The 20862-nt window shown below is 31.0% G+C and overlaps 1 protein-coding gene across 3 annotated transcripts in view; it reads right to left on the reverse strand.

Moving 5' to 3' along the window:
- The window catches only part of LOC142319790 (uncharacterized), a 96591-nt gene that overhangs the window by 19044 nt on the left and 56685 nt on the right, over nt 1-20862 (reverse strand). The gene's annotated exons all lie outside the window — the stretch shown is intronic.

Genomic DNA, 20862 nt, shown 5'->3' on the forward strand with positions numbered 1-20862 from the left:
TCGTCAGAAGTAAATTCTCTACAAACTAGAAAGTTGTAATTGTTTATTGGTAAATTAACAAATTTATATTCAAAGCCTAAAAAAGATATTTTATTCCTAACCTAATTCTAGTATTTTCCAGCACAACGTTTTCGTGTTTTGATTTATTTTTAAATGATTTATAGTAATAATGCTGATTTTGGCACAGATTCTCATGAAAACTCTCAATACAGATCAGAATTTGACAAACCAGTTGTAAATGACAAGACAAAAAATTAGAGGTTTGTAGAGCGATTCAGAGGAAAGTTATGATAGAATTATGAATGTCTGATTCTGTCAGTAATTCGGCTGGCGTAAGTAGCAGCAGCGATATTCGAATTTCTTTTATTCCAGATCAAACTGAGAGTGTACACTGTTTGAACCTACAATGCTCCAATGTTTACAACAATGAATTATACAGTGATAACAATGAAGGAGATAATGAATCTAAAATCTAACTTAATCTAATAAATTTGATATACGTGATATTTTATTCCAATGCCTTTGCACTATTACTTAATGATGATAAATAATAGCAAAGGTACAGATGCCAATCCCCAAGAAGTGTATTATGCACTTTTCATCGATCATGCATTTTCAATTTCTTAAGGTAATGAGACAAATCATTATGCATAACAAAAGATTGAATTTCAAAGGAGAACAAGAGCAATCGATAATTATAATAAAGCTCTAGATTGAAAAAATAGAATACACCTGATATAAATGAAACAGAAAGATTTGTGGAAAATTTTGTGGATGGGGTCTTGGTAAAATGCCGAGTATATAGTAAATCTGTTGTATTCTAACCGGGTTAGTAAGCTAACTTACTGAGATTCTAAGCCAACATTTTTGAGATTCTTCTGAGAATGTTCCATAATGGAAATGCACCATACAATGAAGAAACTGTACAAAGTTCAACAACTCATCGACTAGCTTCTCCCAAAGTTTCAAAATGCAATCAATCCTCCACGAAGAGATGTGAATCGATGAAAAATAATTCTTTTCAGGGGACAGCTTGTCTTTCATCAATACTCTCCCAAAAGAAAGACACCAGCACGGGGTGAAACTTCAAATTATGTCTTGTCTGTGGCTACACATGGAATCTCATGATATATGCTGGAAAAGAACCAATTTCCGGCAAAGGGGTTCCAGAAAAATATGTGTTGGAGCTTGCTGGACCATTACTTGAAGCTGGATTGTGAAAATTGGTATACAAGTGTATTGTTGGCTTCTCAGTTACATGATTTTTATACAAATCTTTTTGGTACATTAATGGCTAATCAAAAAGGAAAAAATCAACATAATTAACAGAAACCAAACTGAAAAAAGGTGAAGTAGTTACAGCCCAATATTCAGGTAAAAAAAAAATATATATATATATATTGAAATAGAAGAATAACGGAAATGTGTTGATGATTTCAACAAAACACAGAGACGAAATGGTAACAAAACAGAAGAGAGGGAAGGACATCATGAAACCCAAGGTGGTAACAGACTACAACTCTGCAAAAGAATTTATTGATTTATCTGACCAAATGAGCATATACCAGCCATCTACATTCAATAAAGTGGTATCAAAATCATTTTTGAAATACTGTTTGGAACTTCAATTGTCAATGGTTTTCATACAACCTTGTTATCAAACAACAAAAACTTCCAATGAAAATCCTAATATTTAGGGAAGAATTGATTTTACCTTTTTTTACAGACGTTTGACAATGATGCATAAACTGAAGTCAGTCAAGATGAATTTACAAAAGAGACTACAACAGTACATAGACTGATCAACATTGAAGGTAAGAAGTCAACAGCAAGACAGAGGTGCAGTGGTTGCTACAAAATGAGGAAGCTGACAGAAGACAGAGGAACCTCAGAAAAAACTACCAAAAGGGCAACGACAAAAAGTTATGTGTGTGATGCCTTCTTTTGTCTCGATTGCTTCAGCTGTTGACTGATTTTGTTTTCTTATAAAACTTTCAATAGAAACTTTGTTGTTCATGATTTTGAGTAAAAATGTTCTGTATTTAATTATTAGAACAAAATTGATAATGAAATAACAGAATGATGAACAGAATTGACAATGTTAAATGTAAATGATGTAATGTGTTTTCTGTAAATAGTTTTTTATAACACAGTATGATGTAAGTAATAACAGCAGTTAAGATATGTAAATAGGTACATATCTTAAAGAAACTCTTTAAGAGTTATAAATATAACTTTTTTTTTATACAAGAATACTTTGTAAATAATATTGAAATTAATCATGTGGCCCTTCTAAGGCTTACACCGATCTCATGCCACAAACTGAAGAACATTGGGAGGCATCTGTGAGCCGCATGTGGCTCAAACCAGTATAAATGTGCATCTCTATTACACTTTTAATAAATATTACATTTAAATGACTTTTGAAAAAAGATAACGTCTCATTCCCCTGATGTCAGTTTTATGCATATGCCCGATGCTTAACAGAGCACAACTAATAACTTCTGCCGTCAATGAAAGTTACATCGAATTTTAATAATTAAAAATAAAACAGCAAAATTATGCGGAAGCAACTTAGATGCGGTATAACTAATGTTATAAACGATTTAATCATATAAATTAAGATAAAAACCTTGTAACAGAATACAATAAAATATTAGCAGACAGGTCAGTTTCAACCGATTACAATTTGTTAAAAAATGAGCGTGATTTTAGCATAAATGTATTTTTTACATGTCCACACTAATAAAGGTTCAAAATCTTTTACCAAAAATGGGGTAAATACTAAATGATAATTAATCAGATTTAACAGAATTCAAAAAAATGAACAACACAAGCTTGTTTAGATATGAGTATCAATAAACATATTTATGGAACCTTTATTTATAATATTATTATCATGTTTGTGAAACAGATTCATTATATTGGTGTGTACATCTTTGTTTATTCATATTTTGGTTCGACATTATGACCTTACCTTACATTATTACCTTGCTTATCACCATGTCATAAATTTTAAATCATGTATACATAATTTTATAAAAATGTTTAATTTAATAAATAAATAATTAAACTTTAATTAAGGCCACGTGACCCTAAGTCTCTTAGCATTCATCAGGAAATGGTAGAACTCACTTTAGTGATAACATATTTATTCAATTCATCTTCATTTCTAACAACAAATTTTATGTTACATATTAAAAGTTAATAACCATGAAGAACTAATTATAAAGGGGTATTAATATTTATGTACAATGTTCATACGTTTTATAAACATCACTTTCAAATATTACTTTTAATTCTAATTTTTGTGAGATTCTATTTATTTTCCGAGGCTTTTTAATAGAATCGATAATTTGCGATATTATTTAGTAGACATGTATTAGTTAGTTATGATGTTTTTATTCTGTCTGTGTTTTTTGTTATTTTGTTGAGTGTTCAAATAGTTTTTTGTAACCAATCTCAGTTTATTTTAGTGAGTTTTACTGGACATAGTAAGTAGTGGGCAGTTTTTGGTTATTAACAAATTAGATATGGAGAATAGACCACGTGGGTTTTCTAATATACCATTGGAAAGATAAGTATTTCCAACACTTAAATTTAAATATAATTATCAACCGATTTGGTCTAGTTGGCAATCTGTGGAATATTTGTTGAAGTTGGAAAAAAACAAAATTAAAAACCTTATAAGGCATATTATTGTGCAGACATGTTTAAGCAAAGATAATTTTTTCAAGTTGTTAATGCAACCTTTGTAAGGCCTGAGACAGGAAGTGCTTATTATCAGAAGATACTTGTTAATGTAACATAGCAAATGTAGAGACCAAGAAAAGAATTATTCTTTTTTAGGGAAGCTAGTTGCATCACTGCCCACGAAGTAAGGTTGAAACTAAAACAAAATCTGACATTCCACTAGCCAAATATGATGAACTTCAAATGCAATGACATTCTTAGGCAAAACAATACATCATAATGACATGTGCAGAGCTTTTACAAATATAGCCTTAAGAATTTTACCCCATCTATATCACATGGCATGACTTGCCAAAAGACATGGTCTAAAATTGCAGGAACGACTTTTAAACTATGAATTGAGGTTAAAATGAACGATACATCTTTAACTCAAGGTCGATTCTCAACCCAAGAAGTGTGCTTCAAGATCTAATTCTACAAAGGAAGTCATGCTAATGCTAATCACAATGGTACGAAATGTTTTTCTTGTGGAAAATTAGGCAATCTCTAAAAACTGTTAAGTGAGACCTATCTGTTGTAAGTGCAAGTTAAAGGATCATAAATCAAGTGAATGGCCATCTAATAGCACTGTGATACAGTTGTATCAGGCTTGGAAAAATTATAATGTAAGTGTTAACACTCTATGACAGTATCTTATACGCCACAACAATCTGCAGTAGCTGAAAGAGAAAACAGAATCATTTGTGATTCCCGCGCTTCCTTCCTCTTACCGGCCACTGCTGTGTTGTGTACTGGAGCACATGCTCCAGCACCACAATAGTATAGGAGGGAGTGGGCTCTCTTCAAGCTAATACGGCTTTTGCAGGGGAACGTCTGCTCTCAATACTGTTGTGCTAGCGGTGGCTAGGAGAATTATGAGAGGCAGTCGGCGGGGTATTTGTGCTCTCATTACCCTAGACATGAGAAATGCATTTAACTGTATTTCTCACGTTGCCATAATGCAGGCACTGAAAAATTTATAGATGGACCAGTCAGTACATGCAAAGATAATTCTACAAAAAAAAATGGGTTTAGCGACTGCAAATCTTAATCTTTCCAACTGAACTTGGTTGGGAACCTGGAACCTCTCCTCTAATATCCAACGGTGAACATGATAGGGAAATTGTTGGAAGCTTAAATTATTTAGCATCAGGCAAAACAACAGACTTAAGCTTTGCCTTGAATATTGCAACTGGAGCAAAGATTCAACCAATAAAGGCCCATTTTAATTTGGTAAAAAGAAATTTCAGATATTTCTAATCTATTCCTGAAATTGGCATTACATATAATAAAAAAAGCCAGTGGGCAAATTGAGGTGTACAGTGATGCCAATTATGTTGGTGACAGTCATTTGAAGGAAGACTGGCGAAACTCTCCTTAAATCCAATGGTAGATCAGTTGTGTGGAAAAGTAAATTGCAGAAATTAATTGCAAATTAAATTGCAAAAATACGAAAGCTGCATATATTTGTACAATAGAGGCAACCAAATAGTTGGTTTGGCTTGACATCTAAAAGAAAGTTGTTACACTTAATGTCAATCCAAAGCAAACTCTCTTAATAGATAATCAGATTGCCATTAAACTTAAAAATAGAGCGATGTTCTACAATAAAGAAAACTAGATGCCATTATGTGAGAAAGATGGAGAAAGAAGGAAGCATTCAATCTGAAAAACAGGCAACCGATATATTTACGAAAGGACTCATCTGCTTAAAGGTATGAAAACAGTCATGCGTATGAAAATTCAATGTTAATTATCGATTTCTGAGAGCCTAAAGTTAAGGATCATTAATACTTTCGTACAATAATCGTGTTTTATTTGTTTCATAAATTACTTATAATTTTTGTTTTTGTGAAATGTTAATTTCTGAGACTTTTTGATAGAATCGACAGTTTTGCGAAATTATAATGCAGGTGTATGTAATTAATTGTGAAGATGGTTTTCACGGTTGGTTCAGGGACACAATAGTTCTTTGCAACCTACCTCAGTTTATTTTAGCGAGTTCTACTTGACATACTAAAAACCATTGACGTTTGCTAGGAGTTATCATGAAACACATCTGTTTTCCATTAATTGTAATATAATGGAAAGCTTAAACAGTCTATTACAAAACTGGTCAACTATCAACTGTTTTTTTTTTTTATTTATTAGTATCGGGGAATAACGGATAAGAAAGTAAGTATTATAATTTCCAATAAATAGAAAGAAAATTACGGCACTTTTGCAGTTTGTTCCACCCCTTACGTTTCAGTCATTACTGTTAATATTTTGAGTATTTAAGTAGTAAATTCAGTAATTATTGCAATTATTTACTACTTAAATAATCAAAACTAATTACCTGATATAACAATTTTTTATTTTATAAATATAATTTAACGAAACTTAACATATGCTCGCTAACCTTCATTTACACCATGTCAGTAATGGCGTATACGTTAAAAACCATTAGGGTGGAACAAACTTCGTGTGCCAAAATAACTAATAATGATAATAATATGCCCACGATATATGAATTTTTGCTTAAAAAAACCATTTTACGACGCTCTCAAATGAGTTTTTATCACAAGTTAAAGCCCACACCACCAATCCATCAATACAAAAACTCAACTTAAATTTTATTAATTTATATAAGAATGGTATAAAATTACTTACTTAGTCAGATAAACAAAAATGAAAACCAATAAATAAGTAATACTGAAATTAGGATATAAATCTTTTCTTTACAACACTTTCACACTAACAGGTCAAGAATTATTGATAAATAATGCCAACACACGCAATTGTACACTTCAATACATACGATATCTCGTTATAATGTTGGAAAAAATATATAAATACATATGATTTGCACAACAGACTTAATTCGTAATTTTTCATTCACGTAACAGTTAAACAAGTTTAAAATAAAAGTAAAAATTTACTGAAATTTTCAGAAAATTCTTAGAAGCGATTGAGATTTATTAATTTATAAAAAAAACAATAATAATAATAGGTCAGCATTTAATAATAATAATGTTCTTTTTGTTAAACATAAAAATAATGCAACACAAAAGCGTAATAGTTAAACATCAAAAAATCATTTTCATTAATAAATTAAACTAGTAATTATTTTTAATTTCTGTATAGATTTTTGTCCATGACATCAATTTAAAAATACATAATTCTGTAACGACAAACCGAAGCAAAATTATATATAATTTTGTATAAAAATATACTTCAAATATTTTATAAGATATTAGCTGTCTTTTTTTAGTGTTGTTGCCACATGCCTAATTTAATATCGGCGGATGCCAACATCCCCGCCGGAGCAGCAGGTTTGGCCGGACCGCCGAGGTAGCCCCTGGACGTGGACGTTACCTTCCCGCTCCAGCTCCAGCGCGACGGGCTTCAATCACCCTGGCCGGCGGACTCAGCTGAAGGAGCCGGCCCAGCAACTTGTGTCTCGCGACAGGCAAGTGAGGATGCCTAACTTCAACGAAACAGGCCGATTGTAGTCACGCGCCACACACTACTCTTGGCGCGTTATTTGAACGCCCGAGGATGCATGAACATATCAAGCAATCGGATTTATTATTAAATAATATTAATATTAAGGGATAAAAATTAGGACAAAATTCTATTGATTGTTTAATACAGCAAATGAAAAGTAATAAAAAAAAAACCATAACCAGATTTAAACAATAAAAAAAAGAATGAAAAAAAATTGAAAATTAGTAAAAAAATGAACGAAACATTAAAAAAAATTTTTGAATTATTAAAAATATAACAAACTTATCTGTAGTTTGAAAAACAAATAATAGAATTCCATTTCCTCAATTGAAATGGACGTGTAAAAAAGTGGCCGATTAAACACAGCACCTGATTTTGAAGTCGAGAGTTCTAAGGTTCAATTCCTAGTAAAGGCAGTTACTTACTATGATTTGAACCTTAGAACTCTCGACAAAATCAGATGATTTGTGATGAAGAATTAAACTAGGCCAACCCGGTGGGCACTACTAGCTACCTCTCTCTCTTTTTCTGTTTAGCCTCTGGAACGTGGTTAACCAAATTTAACTGACGCAGATGGATGCCCACCACTCCAGCAGGCTGGCCACCATTCTACTCCTCAGCCACCTTACACACTCTGATGCTTCTCACTAACTTGAAAATCGCATTCAATTATGTTGTTTGTGTCTAGGGGGTCCATTACCGCCACATAGCTTGCCCTTGGATTCGGCTACGTGACGTACACGAAGATCACGTTTTCAACACTATTGAAGGTGCCACAATAAAACCACAAATCGTACTCGCTGCGCTACAGGTATGGCCTGAAGCAGCCATGACACGACAGGAATTGAGCAAGGAAATAGTCTTCTTTTTTCCTGTTTAGCCTCCGGTAATTACCATTCAGATAATACTTCAGAGGATGATATGTACGAGTGTAAATGAAGTATAGTCTTGTCGAGTCTCAGTTCACCCATTCCTGAGATGTGTGATTAATTGAAACCCAACCACCAAAGAACACCGGTATCCACGATCTAGTATTCAAATCTGTGTAAAAATAACTAACTTTACTAGGATTTGAATGCTGAAACTCTCAACTTCCAAATCAGCTGATTTGGGAAGATGTGTTCACTACTAGACCAACCTGATGGGTTAAGGAAACCATCCTTCTTTTTCCTGTTTAGCCTCCGGTAACTACCGTTTAGATAATTCTTCAGAGGATGAATGAGGATGGTATGTATGAGTGTAAATGAAGCGTGTAGTCTTGTACATCATCAGTTCGACCATTCCTGAGATGTGTGGTTAATTGAAACCCAACCACCAAAGAACACCAGTATCCACGATCTAGTATTCAAATAAGGAAACAGTCTACCTCATAGCTGTTTCACACTGGTGTCAGATGACATTATTGGATGGTTTATTTTTTAAATCAGTTTAAACCTACTTAAGAATGTGGTTGAAATAAACATCAGCTGATATAAAATTTTTTAATGCAACTAGGTATCTAAAATTTGTTCATTCGGGACAATGTATAGATGAGGTGAATGTATGTTTGCAAATGTCTTGAAGGAGAAAAGCTCAACAGCAAAGGTTAAAAAAATAATTCCTTCATACTTCTCTTAGAAGGATTTACTTCTTAAAAATCTTGAATTATAAAACAGGATATAAGTGTCAAATGCAGTTTGAAGATTAATTATCAGAACATTTGGATGATTGTTGAGTTTTGATTAATAAGGTGAGATTTCTTCTGGAATTGTAGGTATATGGAGTCATTTATAAAAAAAATGTAAATCTGTGAGTTGTGATAAACTTTGGATTAAAAAATAATATAATTGCATCAGATTCTGTTAATATTCTCAGTAACCGGCTGCCATATGGCTTTGTAAATAATTAACTTGTTCAGAGATAATTTTGAGTTTCAATTTAGAATCCAGTACAACTGAAAAAATTTAGTAATCAGTTATTCTCGTTTTTCCAAATGTGGGCCTTTTGTCAAGGTGAATACCAAAGTATTTCTAGAATTTGATTGTGGTAGCTGAATGTCATCGAGTATAACAAATGGACATTTGTTCAGAAAATAAAACTAACATGCATACTTTTATTTTCATTAGACTATTTGCCACATTTTTCACCATGCTCAATGCTGTTTAACTATTCTTGAAGGTGCATGATGTCTGGTGACGTGTGAATTACTTTTACACAGTACAAGCTGCTATTTTAGTGTTGGGAGAAATTGGTAAACTGGAAGTGTGTGAGGAATACACTTCATTGAGGAATGCCTGTATTTATGGAAAATAGTAGAGACACTTCAGTCTGGAATTTAACCTTGAAATATCATTTACTTAAAAAAGAAATGAAAATGTTAAATACTTTAAAGGTAGATGCTGATTAATTTCAAAAAGACCAGTGTACCACCGTTAATCTAAAGGCTTAGCAGATATCAAGAAAACCAGTAGAACAGCTGTTTTTTGTATAAAGCTAACTGAATATTACCAATGACTATGAATCTTCGATGGTAATATGATCTGTTTGAAAGCTAATCTGGAATCAGATATTAGTTTGCTTTGTTCTAAAAAGGTTTTAATCATCTAAGTAGATTTCTTGAAAACTTTTTAAGTGCAGGTAACATGCTAATCGGCTGATATGATATTATGTCATTAGGTGGTTTGCCTGGTTTCAGCTATTTTCCATAGATCCAGAAAGTATTCAATTATGAGAAAGTGTATAATGTAATAATAATTATAACTAGCAAACTAAGAACTCTATGATGAGCGACATTGTAGATAGTTTATGAATTAAATGGTATGTGAAAGATGAAAATACAGGATTTTAATAGTTTAATAATAAGAAAATTAGTAATTAATTTTACAAAAGCAAAAACATCTATTTATATGTTAAAAACAGAATAAAATAATATCACGATGTTGGGTTGGGTTTGCGATTTTTCAGTTCTATTTTTTACTCTCCATGCCAATTATCTGTAAATTTTTTAAAACAACTTTTTTTGAATTAAAGTCTTTTTGAAATTAATTTAACGCATATTCTTGGAATTAAGCTTCACCTCAACAAAGCGATACTTGTTTTTGACACTTCCAATCTCTCTTAAGGGATTAAGTAGATATCCCTTTGGCAAGCGATATGTGCATAAAAAAAGTTTAAAGTTTTAAATTAATAAAACTTCTGAATATACACTTATAATAATTTTATTACACTATACAAATAAAACCACCCACCCTATAATACTGTTTAAACTGCATATTAATTTGGTGTAAAATATGTTTATATTTACAGTACAATAGTTCTCATGTGTATCTTTATACATAATATGAGACAGATGAATGGCAACTACTGTTTTTTTTTTTTTTTTAAAGAAAAATGAAGAAACTTTTTAGATAGATGATGTGCATTCAAAAGAGAATAATCTTGGCATATGCTGTTGTGGTCATCGTGTTAATCATCAACAAACAAGAAAAAAGTGTCACTCTAATGTAGTAAATTTTTGGGTTTAGCGTTTGTGGAGTGCTAAAAGTAGTTTTGAGAATGAAGGGCTGAAAATAACTCAAATCAGTTATGATAATCTTTGCAGAAATATGAAATAAAATTCCTCAAACTAATTTAATAACATTCTTTACAATCTTATTGGTTGATACAAATTTCAATGAAATTTATTTAAGAACAAATAGCAAAAAAATTATATACAGATCATTTGAAAAAGAAAAAATGTAAATGCTCATACAAATTCAAAACACTACTCCTGTCACTACTTTTTGATTTTAAAATCTTTATAAGTCAAAAACTAAAATAAAGTGATTTTTTAGTATAATTATAATCAGCATGGAGAAAACAACATGCAAAAATTAATGAATTTTGAATGCACATCATCTTTCTAAATAATTATCATCAAAATGAATCCATTTTTGCTTAAGTCCATCATCCATTTTTCTGAAAAAATAAAAAAATCAACCTCCCTTTTATTATTCTGATCTATTAGATTGTACAGATTATAAAAATATTAATAAAGCATCGATACAATATTTTACTAATTGGTGGAATTATTGGGGATAATTAATTTTCCAGCAAACCCATGTAACAAAGTTATTGCACATAATGTGCAATAACTTTGTTACATGGGTTACATAAAATTTAACAAAATGGGATTTTCACCACAATGTTTTGTGTTCTAGCCCAGTTTTTTCATAAACCACTACAGATAGAGTTCTGAAACCTGTTTTATTCAATTTGTCAGATCAAAAAACATAAGAAACAATCAAGCTTACCCCTTTTTTTTGCATTCCTTGAATTTCATTATGGTTTTATTTTACTCTATGGCACATAATGTGCAATAACTTTGTTACATGGGTAATAAATAAGTAAAAAATGTTACACAAAACTTGTAGAGAATTTAATTCTGAACAAAATGATGTAAATAAACCATTAGCAAGCAAAACAAAGCTACAAAAAATTAATTTTATTAACATCAAAATATCCTAAATGTGGCTGAAAAAATACATTCATTTTCAAACAGAAAGAATAATACTTTTAACATCTGAAAACATCTAAAAATAAAATTATTTAACAAAAATAAGATCAACAGAAAAAAGTAAGATAAAACACCATTTTAATAACTTTATCCACAATTGTCAAAAAAAAATTTTAATGGTACAATAAATTTTTTATTTTTAATTTCATAAGCTGGTTTTAACAGCTGATAAACAATCATAATTTGTCTACAGAATGTGAGTAGTTTTGTACATTTTTAAAAGTTGTATTCAATTGTGCAGTGTGTGTGAAGGTGAGTGTTTTGTGTTCCGCGATCTCAAAATTTCATTTCAGTTTTCAAATGAGGAATATGCTAACAATTTTTATTTATGGTTATTGCAATGGTAACTCCTTGGCTGCAAAAATGCAATATCAAAAAAGATTTCCTAATATAAGGGTTCCAAATCAAAACCTTAATTTCAGCTTTCCATTGTTTACACAGAACTGGTTCTTTACCTACACATTCTTATTCTGTTGAAAGACAAGAACAATGTCGTGTCGCTTACAAGGAGAACGTGATATAGCAAGTTCAATGTAGCCCGGGACTTAATACTAGACAAATTTCAAATTGCATTGGTTTGCCACATAGCACAGTATGGCGAATACTTAAAGAAAATCTCTTACCTGTACCACTATCAGGAGGTTCAAAATTTACTGCTTGGCGACTTTGCATTGCATCTAAAGTATTGTCATTGGCTTCAAGAAAACTGTCATTAAGTATGTTCTATTTTATTCCCTGATGAGGTAACATTTATAAGAGATGGAGTTAATAACTCTCAAAATAAACATCAATGGAATTTTGAAAATCCACGTGCTAGTAGATACAGTTTTCAACACAGGTTTTCTGTTAATGTTTGGTGTGGCATTATTGATAAGCATATGATTGCACCATTTATTTTTGATGGTAGCCTTACAGGAAACTAGTATTTTCTTTTAGAAAATAACTTGCCCTAGTTTTAAGAAGACATTCCACTAATAACAAGGCAAGAAATTATTTTTCAACACTATGGGTTTGTTATACATTTTTGTGAAGTAGTTAGAAATTATTTGAACGTAACATTTAGGAGCATCTGGATCAGGCGAGAAGGACCAATTAATTGGTCCTAGATTACCTGATCTGACTCCAATGGCCTATTATACGTGTGGACATACGAAATCGATAGTATATGCTGAAAAGATAACTACAAAAAGAATTGATGGCAAGAATTTTCAATGCATTTGAAATTCTACGAAATAATCCAGATTCGGTGAAAGAGCCACCAAAGGAATTTTAAAATGAGCAGAGTACTGTTAACAATGAAGGAGGACATTTTGAACAGTTGTTGAAATAGTAATTTCTTTAGTATACATCATTCTTGGTATTCTCGGATTACGTTGACTCTGATCACTTTTAATTGTTTCCTAGATAGTCATAAAAGAATGGAGGAAAACACTGAAACTCAATGTGGTAGAAACAATAGGTTTTTTTTTTGTCTTCAGTCATTTGACTGGTTTGATGCAGCTCTCCAAGATTCCCTATCTAGTCGTTTCATTTCAGTATACCCTCTACATCCTACATCCGTAACAATTTGTTTTACATATTCCAAACGTGGCCTGCCTACACAATTTTTTCCTTCTACCTGTCCTTCCAACATTAAAGCGACTATTCCAGGATGCCTTAGTATGTGGCCTATAAGTCTGTCTCTTCTTTTAACTATATTTTTCCAAATGCTTCTTTCTTCATCTATTTGCCGCAATACCTCTTCATTTGTCACTTTATCCACCCGTCTGAATTTTAACATTCTCCTATAGCACCGCATTTTAAAAGCTTCTAATCTTTTCTTCTCAGATACTCCGATCGTCCATGTTTCACTTCCATATAAAGCGACACTCCAAACATACACTTTCAAAAATCTTTTCCTGGCATTTAAATTAATTTTTGATGTAAACAAATTATATTTCTTACTGAAGGCTCGTTTAGCTTGTGCTATTCAGCATTTTATATCGCTCCTGCTTCGTCCATCTTTAGTAATTCTACTTCCCAAATAACAAAATTCTTCTACCTCCGTAATCTTTTCTCCTCCTATTTTTACATTCAGCGGTCCATCTTTGTTATTTCTTCTACATTTCATTACTTTTGTTTTGTTTATTTTCACGCGATAGTTCTTGCGTAGGACTTCATCTATGCCGTTCATTGTTTCTTCTAAATACTTTTAACTCTCTGCTACAATTACTATATCATCAGCAAATCGTAGTATCTTTATCTTTTCACCTTGTACTGTTACTCCGAATCTAAATTGTTCTTTAACATCATTAACTGCTAGTTCATGTAAAGATTAAAAAGTAACGGAGATAGGGAACATCCTTGTCGGACTCCCTTTCTTATTACGGCTTCTTTCGTATGTTCTTCAATTGTTACTGTTGCTGTTTGGTTCCTGTACATGTTAGCAATTGTTCTTCTATCTCTGTATTTGAACCCTATTTTTTTTAAAGTGCTGAACATTTTATTCCAGTCTACGTTATCAAATGCCTTTTCTAGGTCTATAAACGCCAAGTATGTCGGTTTGTTTTTCTTTAATCTTCCTTCTACTATTAATCTGAGGCCTAAAATTGCTTCCCTTGTCCCTATACAATAAGTTTAGGTTACAAAAAGGATAATCCAGCAAAAATTCAAATAGAAGTGTTAAAAGTAATTGTGAAAAAACAGGATTATATATTTCCTGCGAAAAACAATTATAAATATTAAAAATAATCTATCATAAGAGAATTAAATGAATTATTCATCAGTCAAAAAAAAAAATTCTTTAATATAAATCTCTTAATATACAACAAAAAATTTCTTTAAGAAATGTAACAATTTTATTTTAATTCTTAATTTTATTAGGGAAATTGTAACTTGTAGAGTAAAAAAAAAAAAACATTTTAAAATACATATTTAGACAGTATATACTTACAAAAATTTCTCTGTAAATTTTCAAGTATCAATTCAGAGAACGGCGAGTGACATGGCATCAAAGTCTCTGCACTCTATTATTTAGGTTTGCAGCTCCTTTTCAATTGTGAACAGAGCATATATTTGGGAATGTAATAGGACTAATATGATTTCAGACGTCTATTTCAAAATTTTTGTTAATTTTTGTTTATTTTCAAATGTCTTTAAACTGTTTTTAGAATATGTCTTTTGATAAAAGTTACAAATATAACTTTTCTTCTTAGTATGAGTATTTAAATTATTTTTAAAGAAGAACTTTGATTAAAAGTCTTTTGACAAAAGTTGGAAACATAATTTTCTCTCTTTTGCACGAATATTAATATGTATCTTTGAACTCTTTTTATAATTAAATGATTTTAACAAAAGTTACAAATTAATTTTTTTTTCCTTAGTATGAGTATTTAAATGTAATTTTAAAGTATAACTTCGATTAAAAGTCTTCGGACAAAAGGTACAAATATAACTTTTCTTCTTAGTATGAATATTTAAATGTAATTTTAAAGTAGAACTCTGATTAAAAGATTTATGACAAAAGTTACAAATAAATTTTTTTTCCTTGGTATGAATATTTAAATGTAATTTTAAAGCATAACTTTGATTAAAAGTCTTCTGACAAAAGGTACAAACATAATTTTTGTCTTTTGTGTGAATATTATTAATATGTGTCTTTAAACTCTTTTTAGAATAATATGTCTTTCCACAAAAGTTACAAATATAACTTTTCTTCTTAGTATGAATATTTATATGTGTTTTTAAAGAAGAACTTTGATTAAAACTCTTCTGACAAAAGTTACAAACATAATTTTTCTCTTTTGTATGAATATTTAAATGTGATTTTAAATGAGAACTTTGATTAAAAGTCTTCTGACAAAAGGTACAAACATAATTTTTCTGTTTTGTATGAATATTAAGATGTGTATATAAACTGTTTCTATGATTAAATGACTTTTGACAAAAGTTACAAACATACTTTTTCTCTTTTGTATGCATATTTAATGCGATTTTAAAGTAGAACTGTGATTAAAAGATCTTTGACAAAAGTTACATATATAATCTTTTTCCTTGGTATGAATATTTAAATGTAATTTTAAAGTAGGTACAGAGGAGTTTAGGTTGTCTGTTACTATTTCTCCGAGGTATTTAAATGGGTTACTATTTTGATTTTATTACCATTTATGTTTACTCCTTTTAATCGTGTTTGTATTTAGGGCAAAATATCTTGTCTTTTTTGAATGAAATTTTGAGGCCAATTTTATATGCAATGATTATTAGTTCTAATACCTGTAATTTAGTTGTTTCTTCAATGATGTTTGCTAGTAGTGCCAAGTTGTCGGTGAAACCAGGACAGTTTGTTTGTAAGGGTCATTTTTATCATGTTTTAAGTTTATAAGTAGTCCAATGTGTCTCAGAATTTTTAGTAGGGATTCTCTGTGGATGCAGTAATAAGCTTTCTTGAAATCTACAAGTGTTATGACCATATCTCTGTTTCTTCTCCTGTTGTAATTCATTATTAGCTTGAGACTCATGATCTGGTCTGGACAGCTCATCCAGGCTCTGAAACCTCCCTGGTATTCTCCTAGTTCTTTCTAGAGTTGAGGACCGATCCTGTTGAAGATGATTATTGAAAGAATTTTGTATGCTGCGTCTAGGAATGATTCCCCTGTAATTGTTAGTGTCTGTTTTGCCCCCTTTTCTGTGTATCAGATGGATGAGGACTGTCGTCCAGTGTTCTACTAGTTCTTCTTTGATCCAGATGTTGAAGGGAAACTCGCTTATCTTCCTGCATGTTTCCAGATCTCTACAAAAGTCTGATCTTCTCCAGCTGCTTCATTTCACCCAGGGCTTGGTAAACTACTTTTATTATTGTGGGAGGGTTGATGTTTTCTGCTGGTGTTATCATTGGGGTGTTGGTATTAAAGTGTAAGAATTATGTTTGTTCTTTACAACTTAGGAGTTTGTTGAAATATTTGGCTAGGATTTCCATGTTGTCTTTATTTTTATGAGTTTGGCTAGGTTTCATTTAGTAAATTCAAGTCTATGCCTGGATTGCAGGGTTGCTGACATGGTGGACCATGTCCTCCACGTCTGTTCCTGGTATGAGGCTGAACGTACCAAATTAGAGAGTAGTTAGAGAACTTGAAAGAGAGATTCAAGGATCCACTGTATGTGTGTGTGTGTGTGTGTGTGTGTGTGTGTGTGTGCATGCATGCATGTGTGTATAAATGAATTATCTATCTATATATATATATATATATATATATATATATACACACATATATAGAAATGGGTTAATAAATGAAAAATGAACTGCATGTAATCCAAAATTTACATATAAGGTAATAATGAAAAATAATAATACAGTAGGGTGCTAATTTTCTAGATGTCCAACTAATTGGACTGCTCAAATCAAAACTAGGCAATTTAGAAAAACTAATACATTAATTCAAAAAATAAATCTTTGCTTTAATCAATTTATTGATCTTTATTTTACAGGGTTTTTCAATTGACTTTTTTGCAATTCATTTACCAAAAACACATATGACACTTCAGCAGGATGAGTGAAGATAGATTCAATAAGAAAGTTTTCAACATCGTCAAGGCAAGTAAATTAAAGTCCATTAGGATGAGAAAAACACAAGACAACCTGGAACAACTCAACATCTCAGGAGAAGAAATCAAGCACAAAAGACAATTTAGGGATGAAATTAGAAATAAGAAAATTGAACAAGAACAAAAATGGCAAACAATAGAAAGAAGATTGATATTGGAGAGGAAAAAGAAACATAGTGAAGAGATAAAAAGGTTTTAGAAAGAGAAGAAGGGAGTAAAGCCATGACTGGCTCAAGGTCACGTGCTCTCCTAAAGGGGAATAATTGGAAATAACAATAATAATATGTATGAGTTAAAAAAAGTATAGGGACAAGCGAAGCAATTTTAGGCCTCAGATTAATAGTAGAAGGAAGATTAAAGAAAAACAAACCAACATACTTGGCGCTTATAGACCTAGAAAAGGCATTCGATAACGTTGACTGATAATCAGTCTTCCTGATAATCAGATTTCTTTTATTAATGGTAAACTGAGATTATCTTGGAGTGTTCACCGTTAGAGCCTCCAATGCTCCAATGTTTTCAACAGTGCACCTATACAATGATAACAATGAAGGAGATAATGACTCTAATGTAACTAAATCTAACTGCTTAGATACACATGATATTTTATCCCAATGTTTTTCCACTATTAGTTAATGATGAAAAATAACAGCAAAGGTACAGACGCCAACCTCCCAGAAGTGTATTATGCACTTTTCATCAATCATGCATTTTCAATTTCTTAAGGTAATGACAAATTTAATGACATAATGACAAATCATTATGGAAAACAAAAGATTGAATTTCGAAGGAGAAAAAGAGCAATCGATAATTATAAAAAAGCTCTAGATTGAAGAAACGGAATATACCTGATATAAATGAAATGGAAAGATTCTGTAGAATAATTTCGTGGATGGGTCTTGGTAAAATGCAGAGTATATAGCAAGTGTATTCTAACCAGGTTAGTAAGTTAACTTGTTGTACAATATTTGAGATTCTTCTGAAAATGTTCCATGCTTCAAATAATGGAAATGCACCAAATAATGAGACTGTACAAAGTTCAACAACTCATCGACTAGCTTCTCTCAAATTTTCAAGATGCAATGAATCCTCCAGGAAGAGATGTGAATCGATAAAAAATAATTCTTTTTAGGGAACAGTTTGTCTTTCATCAATACTCTCCCAGAAGAAAGACACCAGCACGCGGTGAAACTTCAAATTATGTCTTGTCTGTGGCTACACATGAAATCTCATGACATATGCTGGAAAAGAAGCAATTTCAGGCAAAGTGGTTCCAGGAAAATACGTGTTGGAGCTTGCTGGACCATTACTCGAAGCTGAATGAATACTATCATGAAAATTGGTATAGTGTATCACTGGCTTCTCAGTTACATGATTGTTATACAAATCTTGTTGGTACATAAATGGCTAATCAAAAAGGAAATACTAAATAATTAACAGAAACCGAACTGAAAAAAGGTGAAGTAGTTACAGCCCTATGTACAGGTAAAAAAAATATATTGAAATTGAAAATTAACAGGATGTGTTGATGTTTTCAACAAAACACAGACAAAATGGTAACAAAACAGAAAAGAGGGAAGGACCTTGTTATCAAACAACAACTTCCAATGAAAATCCTAATATTTAGGAAGAATTGCTTTTATATTTTTTACAGACGTTTGACAATAATGTGCAAACTTAAGTCAGTCAAGATGGATCTACAGAAGAGACTGCAACAGTAAATAGGCTGATTAACACTGAAGGTAAGAAGTCAACAGCAAGGCAGAGGTGCAGTGGCTGCCACAAAATAAAGCTAACAGAAGACAGAGAAACCTCAGAAAAACTATCAAAAGGGTGATGACAAAATGTACTTTGTGTGATGCCTTCTTTTGTCTCTATTACTTCAACTGTTGACTGGTTTTGTTATCTCATAAAACCTTCAATAGAAAGTTTGTTGATCATGATTTTGTGTAAAAATGTTCTGAATTGAATTATAACAAAATTGATAATTAAATAACAGAAATGATGAAGAGAATGATGTAATGTTATTGTTTTCTATATAATATTGTTTTTGTAACTTAGTTTTATGTAAGTAATATAATAATAATAATAGTACTAGGAGACAGAAATAGGTAGTTTCCTTAGAGTTATAAACATAACTTTCCTTTACAAGAAAATTTATAAAGAATACTTTGTAAACAATATTAAAATTAATCATGTGATCCCTCTAAGGCTCACATCAAGAAGCTGTGTAAGCTGCATGTGGCTCAAACAAGTTTTTGTATAAATAAGCATGTTATACTTTTAATTAATATTACATTTAAATATCACTAAAATAAGTTGTGATAAAAAGAACGTCTATATTAATCAGATTAAGCAGAATTCAAAAAAATTAACAATGCAAACTTGTTTAGATATAAAAATGTCAATAAGCACAAGTTTATGTAACTCTTATTTATTATATTATTGTCATGTTTGTGAAACAGATTCATAATATTGGTCTGTACATCTTTCTTTATTCATATCTTAGTTTGACATTAGGTTATACTTTGCTAACCATCATTGTCATACAATTCAAATTATGTACAAATAAAATTTTTAATTCAATAAATAAATTATTAAACTTTAACTAAAGCCAGATGACCATAAGTCTCCTAACACCCTTCAGGAAATACTAGCACATTCACTTTAGCAATAATAGATTTATTCAATTCATAATCATTCCTAACAACAAATTTTATATTGAATATTAAATGTTAATAAGCAAGAGGAAGAACTAATTATAAAGGGGTATTAATATTTATGTACAATGTTCATACGTTTTATAAACATCACTTTCAAATATTACTTTTAATTCTAATTTTTGTGAGATTCTATTTATTTTCCGAGGCTTTTTAATAGAATCGATAATTTGCGATATTATTTAGTAGACATGTATTAGTTAGTTATGATGTTTTTATTCTGTCTGTGTTTTTTGTTATTTTGTTGAGTGTTCAAATAGTTTTTTGTAACCAATCTCAGTTTATTTTAGTGAGTTTTACTGGACATAGTAAGTAGTGGTTTTCTAATATACAATTGGAAAGATAAGTATTTCCAACACTTAAATTTAAATATAATTATCAACCGATTTTGGTCTAGTTGGCAATCTGTGGAATATTTGTTGAAGTTGGAAAAAAACAAAATTAAAAACCTTATAAGGCATATTATTGTGCAGACATGTTTAAGCAAAGATAATTTTTTCAAGTTGTTAATGCAACCTTTGTAAGGCCTGAGACAGGAAGTGCTTATTATCAGAAGATACTTGTTAATGTAACATAGCAAATGTAGAGACCAATAAAAGAATTATTCTTTTTCTAGACAGACATTTTTTTAGGGAAGCTAGTTGCATCACTGCCCACGAAGTAAGGTTGAAACTAAAACAAAATCTGACATTCCACTAGCCAAATATGATGAACTTCAAATGAGATGACACTCTTAGGCAAAACAATATATGAGGATGACATCTGCAGATCTTTTACAAATATTGCCTTAAGAATTTTACCCCATCT

The sequence above is a fragment of the Lycorma delicatula genome, chromosome 2 (genome assembly GCF_047948215.1).
Source record: "Lycorma delicatula isolate Av1 chromosome 2, ASM4794821v1, whole genome shotgun sequence".
NCBI classification, from domain to species: Eukaryota; Metazoa; Arthropoda; class Insecta; order Hemiptera; family Fulgoridae; genus Lycorma; species Lycorma delicatula.